This window comes from Periplaneta americana, chromosome 1 (assembly GCF_040183065.1).
Source record: "Periplaneta americana isolate PAMFEO1 chromosome 1, P.americana_PAMFEO1_priV1, whole genome shotgun sequence".
Lineage (NCBI taxonomy): Eukaryota > Metazoa > Arthropoda > Insecta > Blattodea > Blattidae > Periplaneta > Periplaneta americana.
The window spans coordinates 51,639,942-51,651,260 of record NC_091117.1 but is presented as its reverse complement, the minus strand read 5'-3'; positions in this window follow the sequence as shown (position 1 = coordinate 51,651,260).

Genomic DNA, 11,319 nt, shown 5'->3' with positions numbered 1-11,319 from the left:
TCCAACCGTAGACTTATTAAATAACCGCGTTCCAACATGAGTTGAACTGATTCCGAACCGGTTCTGAACTCCCGAGTTCCTGTTCCAACGTGCTTTGGAACTCATTCGAAATGAGAGCAGGTACTGGGAATTCTGAATTGCTGACGCATGCGCAGATGGTTTAATCTGAGCTTAAGGTTCAAGTATTTCGAGACTGTGCAGGTTAAAGTTTAAAAAAATTGTCGATCATGATTGATTTGGAAGGTGATAGTGATATTTTTTTATGACGAATTAAGTTCAAGAATCGTTCCAACAACGTAAAATCCCGAACTAGCTCTGAGAACGTATTCAATTGGCGTATGCGTCGAAATATGTTGAGTATTAGTTGGTATCATGTTCTGAATTGCTTGTAGGAACAAACTAAATAATAATTAGCGTGTTATCAACAGGATAATCAAATAGAGAAGCTACAGTCTTTCACTGCACTTTGACGCAGTTTCTATAACCTTGAATCAGCTCTTGCAGTACCAAGAGGATGGTGACATGCACAAGCTAATTTCCTTTTGTTTATTATATGAGGGGTTCTCAACCAGAGTGGACCAAGTCCATCTGGAATAGTTCTGAGATATTGAGTCTTATTGGGTGCTATGCATAGACATTTCGCTAGCCCGCGCTACGAGCGTGCTAAACTAGCCCCGGATATCGAGTGATTACTTGTACAGGATTCATATCATATCATATTATATTGCTATACTTGTTTTTTTGAAAGATGGGACGTGACAGGAGCGTTGCAATCGGAAAAACAACTAAATGTCACATAGCGTGATAGGCCTGTTGCTATGGTAACAGCGATTGAGTTGCCAAACTTACAGTTCGCACGTGGCGAGTGCTTAATAGCTCTCTTGGCGACATTTACTGTGCACATAATGTTAGCATTGGTCGTTTCGTCTTTGATTCTTTGTCGATTTTTGTATTGTTTTCTTACCTTCGCGGCAATTGTCAATGAATGTTTTAACGTCAGCCATATCTTAATGACAATTGCTAGCTTACATCAGCTGGCAGCTTGGTAGTCCATATTGGCAACATGGCACTGTAGTTCCAAGCTCAGCCGCTTAACTGTCATGTCCCATCTTAAAAAAAAAAAAAAAAAAAAAACAAGTATAACACTGGTTTATGAATACGAAAAACGTTAGTTCGCTGATCATCCACCGGAAGCCCGCGCTAAGAATGTCTATGATATGGCCCATAGTTCCTGGCTCACGCTTAGCAACATTCACCTTCCATAGGAAATGCTGCCCTCTGTGGAGTAACAAATGAGTTATGGCCTTTGTTTGTTACGGCAGTGAATAAATCTAAGTTTTCTTCATCCGAGATTGTATTAATCCACAAACTGACCACTGGTGGACTTGGTCCACCCTGGTTGTGAGCCCCTCATCCTGGTTGTGAGCCCCTCATGTATTTACAAAAAATTCAATGTGCACAATCATAATGATTCTCCACATTACGAAGCATATTTCGTCAGTTTAATCATGTCCTTATAGAATTGACTTTAAACCTTGTACGTAACTGTTAGAAGCGGAAAAACGAAGACACAAATCCAGACATCATAACTTATTTATTATTTTCGTTTTGTTCACATGTGAATCAAAAACTTTTAAGTCTCTTCTGTGAATAAAGCCATTGTTTAGGTTGCTAAGGACGGTAAAATAAAGACCTGTTTAGATACCAGTCAAGGATAAAAAACAGTACCGTAATTTCCCATAACTATGGTCCAGGCACCCAACTATGGTCCAAAACGCATTATGTACTACTTAGTCCGCTAAGAGTTCGGTGTTTGCCATTTAAGGCGCCACTGTGATGGAATTATGTTCCCCATAGCTGCTTCTATCTACCATTACACGTGGCAATGATGTGGATGCTTAACAAGGCCAGTGTGCATCGTTCTATTGAATGTGTGAAGACACGAAATCATTCAGTTTGTGATTTTCTGTTTTATTAAGCTCTCCTCTGTAGAATTGGTACGTTATAAATATATGATTTTTTGTACAATTAAACCTGGCTATATAGTGTTTACTTTCACGTAATAATTAGACTGGCAGAGATTAAGGACTCTGCGTGAAAAATGTTTAACCTCAAGGCTACAAGTCAGTCCTCAACTATGTACCACAATTTTTCGTGGACCATAGTTGTGTTTCATTTTGAAATATTTGTATTAATGAAATGTGAACAATTTGATTATTTACTTCTGCAAATACGATATCTCAGTATATTCTAAACCACCATTTAACATTATAGTCCAGTAAATAAAGAAACAGGCTGTTCCAGCATCAATGGTACTAGCACGGATAATGGTCCGGTAAAACGAAAACTTCAGGGTAGAAGGATCACAACCGTTCCTGTAAGTGACTATGAGAGCGATGAAATTGAATTGGATACAGATTATGATGTTTCCGGTGTACTCTCCATATTTACAGACAGTGAGTCAGATGTGGAAAAGAAGACGAAATCTATTAAAATAATGCTAAAGGCACATAGTTATATGGTAGTTATTTATGAGGAAGAATTGTGGCCATGGAAAGTTTTGGAAGTGAAGAACAATGGAGCTGTTGTTTCATGTATAGTAAGAAGCGGCAATTAGTAACATCTGGGTGGCCACAAAATCAGTTGAACATTTGGAAGAAAATTGAAACAATTTGTAAGTTTTTACACCTTTTAATTATATCCATTGTTTGGCGTTGAAAATAATAGCGCAAGTGATAATAAAAAAAGAGTTTTTTTTTTCTGGGAAGCAATGTTTTCTTCATTTCATAATGGGTTTTCTGATTCTCACCTCATAAAAAAAAATTGAGAAACTTTAGGTGGCCCGGTATTTTTGCCGGTGAGTGTAGTTGTTCATTATTGCAGGAAAATGACTTTCAGATTTCACTTGTTTATTGTGTGTTTATGCAGTGTGTACTAATAAAAAGAATCCATGTACTTTTCATTTATTTTTAATATTTCTGTGCTAGATTATGTTTCTACCCTTAAATTAGAAACTCAATTTATTGATTTACGAATAATTACAGATCCAGTTATAGCCCATTCATGTTTTCAAGCATGAATATATGAGTGGACCAGAGTTGGGCAACTCAGAATACAACTATGTACCAATGTTTATTATTTTTTCAACACTTGTAATTAAATAATTTCAAACACATATGTCAATTTTTATTTAATATACACTTACAAGAGTCCGAAGCCAAAATTTCACTTAATCTGGATAAATAGTATTGAATATACTGTACAAAGAAAAATGTGACAAATGTGGACCATAGTTAGAGTAAACTACGGTAACACTTGTGTTGAATTAAGCTAATCAATTGCTTGTAACAATCCAGTACGGTAATTATTTACACATATTTAAGGCCGCTGAAGAGTTGACTTGACTAGATTAGGTTGTGTATGCTTGGAGGTGAAATGGCTGTTTTTCTACTTCTACGACAAGAAAGAATATCAGGCTCTACACTTGTAAGAAGCTTTAAGTTTTGAAAAAGAACATTAACAGAATATTTTCTACCAAAGATGAAATAAGAGATGAGGTTTTAAGCTAACTGCAGAAAATAGGTATTTTTTTCACATTATATTGTTGATCTAGGAAAACTTATTAAATTATAATTAATTAATGTAGGATGAAGCAAAAAATAGTAATTCCATATAATACAACCTAATTTCTTTGTTGTGTATCGGTCACTTGCTTGTGTATGAATAAAGACAACTTCCTGATTGGAACAAATTACCAGGTTGAGGTTTTTCCGGGGTTTTCCCTTCACTCATTAAGAGCAAATGCTGGGTAACTTTCGGCGCTGGACCTTAGACTCATTTCGTTAGCATTACACATTCATCTCACTCAGACAGTAAGATAACCATAGTATTTGATAAAGCGTCATAAAATAACCAGTTAAAATGACAACTACTGTGCGTTCAACTAATCTCTCCGCAGGGCAAGTCAAGTTTTGTTCTTAAAGTTCATTTTCGCTTGTCAGCACTGAGTATATGACTATTCTAGTCCTACAAGGACAAGGATGGAAGAAAGAGTAAGGTGTATCGTCCTTATAAGCTGGCAGTGCATTGCGTATGTACGCGATGCGAAAACTCTTGCAGCTATTTATTTGTTCATTAAATAAATACTACAATTTTACTTATTACTAAGGTTCGGGTAAAGTAACTGTGTCAGGATAGGCATTCTTGGTCCGTGCGTTTTGTTTACGAACATTAACTAGTCGCGTGTCTCCCAGCTGACAGTAGTGACGACATATATTCAGTTCCTATCGGCTGTACTGTTCATTCATTGATGTTTTAGCTAGGGCAGGGCCAGGCATGAGAGCGGCTCCATTTAGTCGCTCAGAGTTGCTCTCGCTCCGCAAGGCACTTCAATTCCAAGCCAGAGCAGAACGCTCACGCAGTGGCGGACTCGCATTACAGCTACCTTCCCTGCATTAATATAACAAGAGCCACGGTTGTTCTAGTCATTCAGTCTGTCAGAACATAATAGTTTATAAGGATATTACATCAATCCATTGTACATTACAGAATTTATAACACTCTTATTAATTTAATGAAATAAACTTCGCTCTATGCACACACACAAATCATTAGGCTTATTTACATAACCCATACGCACATACTGCAATCTCCTCACCACGGTTCTACGAGACAGGCGTATGGCTTCCACTTCTTGTGGACAGAGTTCATCTGCCAATATCTAAACATCGCTTGATGAATTCACCTTCGTTGAATGTTTTCAATTCCTTTGCAATTTCGTGGCAAATTTTGTAGCTAAGTTTCATAGCCGATTCACTAAGGGCATTATTGTCATCCTGTTAATATATATTATAATATAATATAATATATAATGCAATGCAATATAATATAATATAATATAATATAATATAATATAATATAATATAATATAATATATAATGCAATGCAATGCAATATAATATAATATAATATAATATAATATAATATAATATAATATAATATAATATAGTATAATATAATATAATATAATATAATATAGTATAATATAATATAATATAATATAATATAATATAATATAATATAATATAATATAGTATGATATATGATCATAAATTAATACAACTTAAAAGTTTCTCAAGTATATTATATTAGAGTATCTATTCGATATTTATATTGCATTATAAGTTATTGTAAAACATTTAGTAATATATAATTTTAAATTATACAAATGTTATGATATATCATATTATAGTATATTACAGTTCATTATATACAATATGATATATAATATATCATGAACTGTAATATACTATACTATGATATAACATAATATACATTTAGTAATATATAATTTTAAATTATATAAATGTTATGATATGTCATAGTATAGTATATTACAGTTCATGATATATAATATGATATATGATGTATCATGAACTGTAATATACTATACTATGATATAACATAATGCTTGTATAATTTAAAATTATATATTACTAAATGTATAATAACTTATAATGCAATGTAAATATCATATAGATACTCTAATATAATGTACCTCAGAAAAAATTCTTTAAGTTGTATTAATTTATGGCGTTCATTACCAACATATTTGTCATATTCAGTAGCATGTTGTAAAGAATAATGTCGTTGGATATTGAACTTCTTAATCAGTTGAAGTGTTTGATGCCAAATTAAACACGTTGCTAATCCACTGCTCTCTACCAAAAGGGACTCCCCCTCCCATGACACATTAAAAGCATTGGGAGTAGCGGGACGCTTTAATGTATGAGCGGAAGCTCCGTCTTTAAAGTTGGCCATCAGACTGCAGAGTCACCACTACACCGACACTGAATGACGTACAGTATGCATATGTCACAGCGCTCGCAAGACCCGCTCTTTAAAGCACACAGCGCTCATATCTCAGAATCACGTAATGTGCCCAGCCCTGAGCTAGGGGGTGGGGAGCGCTCTTCCCAGCAGAATAGCTAGTGGAAGAGATAGTGTCTACTTAGTCTGAAACAAGTCAAGGCCCTATTCCATATAACTGCACAGCCCATTCTGATACAGCTACTTTATCCGAACCTCATTTGTTACTTAAAATAAACTATTATTCAATTGAAAATTACCCTAAATGTTTTTACTGATCAGTAGAAACTTTCATCAAGTAGACCTAATAACTCATAAAGCTTTATTTATTTATATTCAATTTACCTATTGTTTTAGTATTATAATTTTTTCCGAATATTTTTGTAATTTTTTACTCTTACTGTTCTTCGTTTGGCACTCCGTGGGGCTCAGGGACTTATTATGCGCGAGGCCCTGTGTCGTCGACCACTTCGCCTACTATTCACGACGCTTTTATGTACGCTTAGCTGATACTGCCATAGGAATAATAGACACGAATAGACTAGAAAGTACAGATCTCAGATTATATCTCTGCCGGTCAGTGACCGTTAAATTTCAAATGACTTATCTTACAACGTGGACGTCAGCGTATTGAAAAGCATTACAACTTTCCTCCCATACCCTCACTTCCCCACCGCAAATGTGACGTTGCACAGAGGCAGAGATAAAATCCGAGACCTGTAACGGTGAACAATCAGCTGTCAAATTATTATATCAAGCGCTTACAGCACGTTTTAGCATGCATGTTCATCATTCCTTCACTTAGAGTTGACGTAATTTATCAAGTGGAAGGTACCGGACTGTTATCAGAATCGTCACTGACAACATGACAACCATTTCACCAACGCGAAGAAGGCGGAAGTTCCTAGCCACAAATACAGCACCTCATCCGTTTAATTCTTATCGACGTTCTGCTTGTCATTATGGTCATTATTTACTTACTTACTGGCTTTTAAGGAACCCGGAGGTTCATTGCCGCCCTCACATAAGCCCGCCATTGGTCCCTATCCTGAGCAAGATTAATTCAGTCTCTATCATCATATCCCACCTCCCTCAAATCCATTTTAATATTATCTTTCCATCTACGTCTCGGCCTCCCCAAAGGTCTTTTTTCCTCAGGCCTCCCAACTAACACTCTATATGCATTTCTGGATTCGCCCATCTCAAACGTCTGGATTTAATGTTCCTAATTATGTCAGGTGAAGAATACAATGCGTGCAGTTCTGTGTTATGTAACTTTCTCCATTCTCCTGTAACTTCATCCCTCTTAGCCCCAAATATTTTTCTAAGCACCTTATTCTCAAACACCCTTAACCTATGTTCCTCTCTCAAAGTGAGAGTCCAAGTTTCACAACCATAAAGAACAACCGGTAATATAACTGTTTTATAAATTCTAACTTTCAGATTTTTGACAACAGACTGGATGATAATGATAAAAGCTTCTCAACCGAATCATAACAGGCATTTCCCATATTTATTCTGTGTTTAATTTCCTCCCGAGTATCATTTATATTTGTTGCTGTTGCTCCCAGGTATTTGAATTTTTCCACCTCTTCAAAGGATAAATTTCCAATTTTTATATTTCCATTTCGTACGATATTCTCGTCACGAGACATTTTCTGTCATTACTACGTACTTAAAATGTTTGATATACAGAAGAATCTTGGTTGGAAGTTCCTCTTTATCGCATGCAAAATGTTGGTAAAAATAACCTAACTTCAAATAGACATAAATGTAATACTGTTTATCAGAGCTCTTTCATTTTTTTTAGTGATGAATGTATACGTACTAAGCTTTATACTACTACTACTACTACTACTAATAATAATAATAATAATAATAATAATAATAATAATAATAATAAAAGAATGGTTACTGTAGAGTAAATCTTTCCCCTTAAAATAATTTTTGAATTCAAACATAATTTTTTTTATAAATTCACTACATGCCTGTGATTAGGTGCACTCTATTCACTTATTATGGCACACCTTGAATTAAAATTTTAGCCACTTACTTCAGCCAAGACACTGAAACACACTGTACCAAAATTATTATTACATCTTCAATATTACGGACATAGGACTTACACCAATCTTCACCATAAAAAATATTGACTGTAGTAGACTATTGTTATGAGCAGGGACGACACTTTGTCCCAGCGTGAACGGATTTTAGGTTGGTTGTTGCTTGCCTATATTGACGTCACGGAGGCCATGGGTTCGAAGGTACTGCACTGTGAAAGGAAAGGGCAACCTGTGTGTGCTGCACCGGAGCACGAACGTACGTACGTTTGATTTGTTTAGGATTCGAACCTATGCTGCTCTCTGCCGCTGCCTGCTTGTTTTTCATTGCAGTGGCTTACCTACAGTTCCTACAGCACTACTGGTGCCGTTGTCACTTAATGGCAATGTGATGGTGATCGTGACTCTGTGTGCAGTAATGTAAACATAATACAATGTAGTCAGACAAGAGCTCTGAATTGAATGCAATTGCAACTGCGTTTGGAAGTGAGTATATTAGTGTGGAGGACGATAATTTAATCTGTAAAGTGTGCAATACAGAACTAAAGGTAAACGTTAGTAAAGATTTGCAAAAGCATTGTGAAACGAAAAAGCATAGTGAACGTTTGCCGTTATTTCTCTCATCTGCTCGGTTTACAAACTTTGAGTCCAAACCTGTGGAGTAACGGTTAGCGCGTCTGGCCGCGAAACCAGGTGGCCGGGGTTCGATTCCCGGTCGGGGCAAGTTACCTGTTTGAGGTTTTTTCCGGGGTTTTTCTTCAACCCAATATAAGCAAATGCTGGGTAACTTTCGGTGCTGGACCCCGGACTCATTTCACCGGCATTATCACCTTCATCTCATTCAGACGCTAAATAACCTAAGCTGTTGATAAAGCGTCGTAAAATAACCTACTAAAATAAAAATAAAATAAATACAAACTTTGAGTTTTATAATGATTTGTGCGAGATGATGATATCGGCGAATAGTCCAATACGCAAGCTCAGTAATCCACATTTTCAGCGGTTTATGGAAAAATACAGGTCTAGAAAACTGCCTAGTATAACATCAATGCGCACAACCTATTTATCGTCTGTATATGAAAAAACTCTGAACCCATTCGAACGGCTATAGGTAGTAACAAAATATTTGTATTTACAGATGAAACATCGGATGCTGTGGGACGATAAGTAGATCACGTTGTTGTAGGAATGGTGTTCTCCAGTGGAACAGGAAAGAAATTTTTGTTGGCATCAGAAATACTAGAAAAAGTAAATAGTGCAACTATTCTTAATCTTTCTATGTATAACATCGTGCGATGTTGAGTGAACTTTCTCGCAGTACAAGCAAACGTTTAGTGAAAACAGAAGGAATTTCTCTTTTTCACACTTAAAAATGCATATTGTTATACAGTATATTGTAACGGATTACAGTTTGTATCAGTATAATGTACGTAACTCAATTGCAAATACTTGTGTGTAATTTAACTAACTCGTCGTTGTTGTAAGTATGTGTAAGTAATATTGTAAACATGTAACTAATCAAGGCATATGCTACGCGCATACATATTTTATGGCAGTGGTAACCTGTAGAAACGTTGCATTTTCGTTCCGCCGATCTATACCAGCAAACAGTCGCGTGCTGTCGCTGGACTGCTGCTATCAACTAGTAAACACAGGTACTCTATACACCAGCACCAGTGAACCTCGTGGCGAACTGGGACAAAGTGTCGTCCCTAGTTATGAGTGTCTTCCGGAAAATATTAAAAAAAAAAGCTGTTGTTAAGAATTGTGCAAACTTAAGTGTGCTTAAATGCGAGAAGCTCATGTCAGTAGATTTACTGGCATATAAAAGAAGTCCTGCGGGACAAAATTCCGGCACACCGGCGACGCTGATATAACCCCGGCAGTTGCTAGCGTCGTTAAATAAATCATAATTTTGAAACGGAGCTTCCGGGCTAAGATGCCGTGGTCTACTGGTGCAGATGTTCCCAGACGTTTCGTCTACTACTGCTGCAGACACCTTCAGTGGTTAGGTATCCTAGGTCGAAGTCTCCTGCTAGGGGTACCTGTAGCATTTGGTCGTATTGGGTTGAGTGAAAACTCCGGAAAAACCTCAACCAGGTAACTTGCCCCGACCGGCATTCGAACCCGGGCCATCTGGTTTCGCAGTCAGACGTGCTAAGGGTTACTCCACAGTTGTGGACTTACACATAGAAGTGGAAGTGATCGATTTTGAATGTATTGGTAATTGCAACACATATGAAGTGTTGGAAATGTCTATTTCTGATACAGAAAAGGCAATGAAAATATTGGCGTTAGTAAAGTAAATCCGTGGCGCTACAGCCCATAAAGGGCCAATACCTACCAGCCGGCTGCTGGCCTCACGTCTACATGCCGAAGCAGAGGTGGACGATCATCCAATCAGTATGAAGGTATCGTGTGGTTAGCACGATGATCCCCCCCAGCCATTATAGCTGGTTTGCGAAACCAGATTTTCGCTACCTATCGTACTGTCCACACTTCACTAGATGATCTCTGTGAGGGGGAATGGTCCTTGCGGGGTAAGAGACGAGGGTAAGGAAATGTACAATAACTCAGCGCGTCTGAAAGAGCAGGTAGATGAGGGTGGTGCCATTGACTGGCTGGGACAAAGTTCAGTGACACTCGACCTGAAAACGTTGGTTTTGCAAACTATGCAAACATTTTAGTTACTGTTGACATTTTATTGTATAATGTTGGTATTGTGAATACTGTGGATAACAAGTGTAGTTTATATTAAAATATTCTTAAGTCAGATTTTAATTTCTTAAGTTAACTTAAAGATCGTGCCAGATTGGCTGCATTACGCTTTAATTAGGGAATTATCTTAAATTAGTAATTTAGTTAAGCAATGAGTTACGAAGTTGTTTAGTCAGTGAAATATTTAGTTAAGTAGTTTTAAAGCGAAGTAGACTTCTGTTTGATTTCAATAGTGTCACATATCAGTTATCATAATGTTTACAAAGTGTAACAATGGAAAAACTATACATAGTGAAGCACGACAAAGTATAGCGAATGTAATAAAGATGTGTGATGAAGAAGCAAGGCAGAAGAGATTATTGTGTCCTTTGATGAATGCTACAGAAATGGCTGCTAAATACGCAGGTATTTATTTATTTTTTGAAATTTAATACTAATTTTATTTACACTGACAATAATATTCTCATAATGCCAACATTAAATTATTGAAACTTACAATAACTTCAGTTAACAACGGGCGTGACTTCGAGAGGGGAACAAATTTAAAACTTTAGTTAGCTCAAAAGTATACATGAAGCCTTAATATTTCATTTAAATAGCATGCAGCATTATACTCGTAAAAATTTTAATTTCTATATATTTAAAAAATCTTAATAAATTAAATAATTAAATT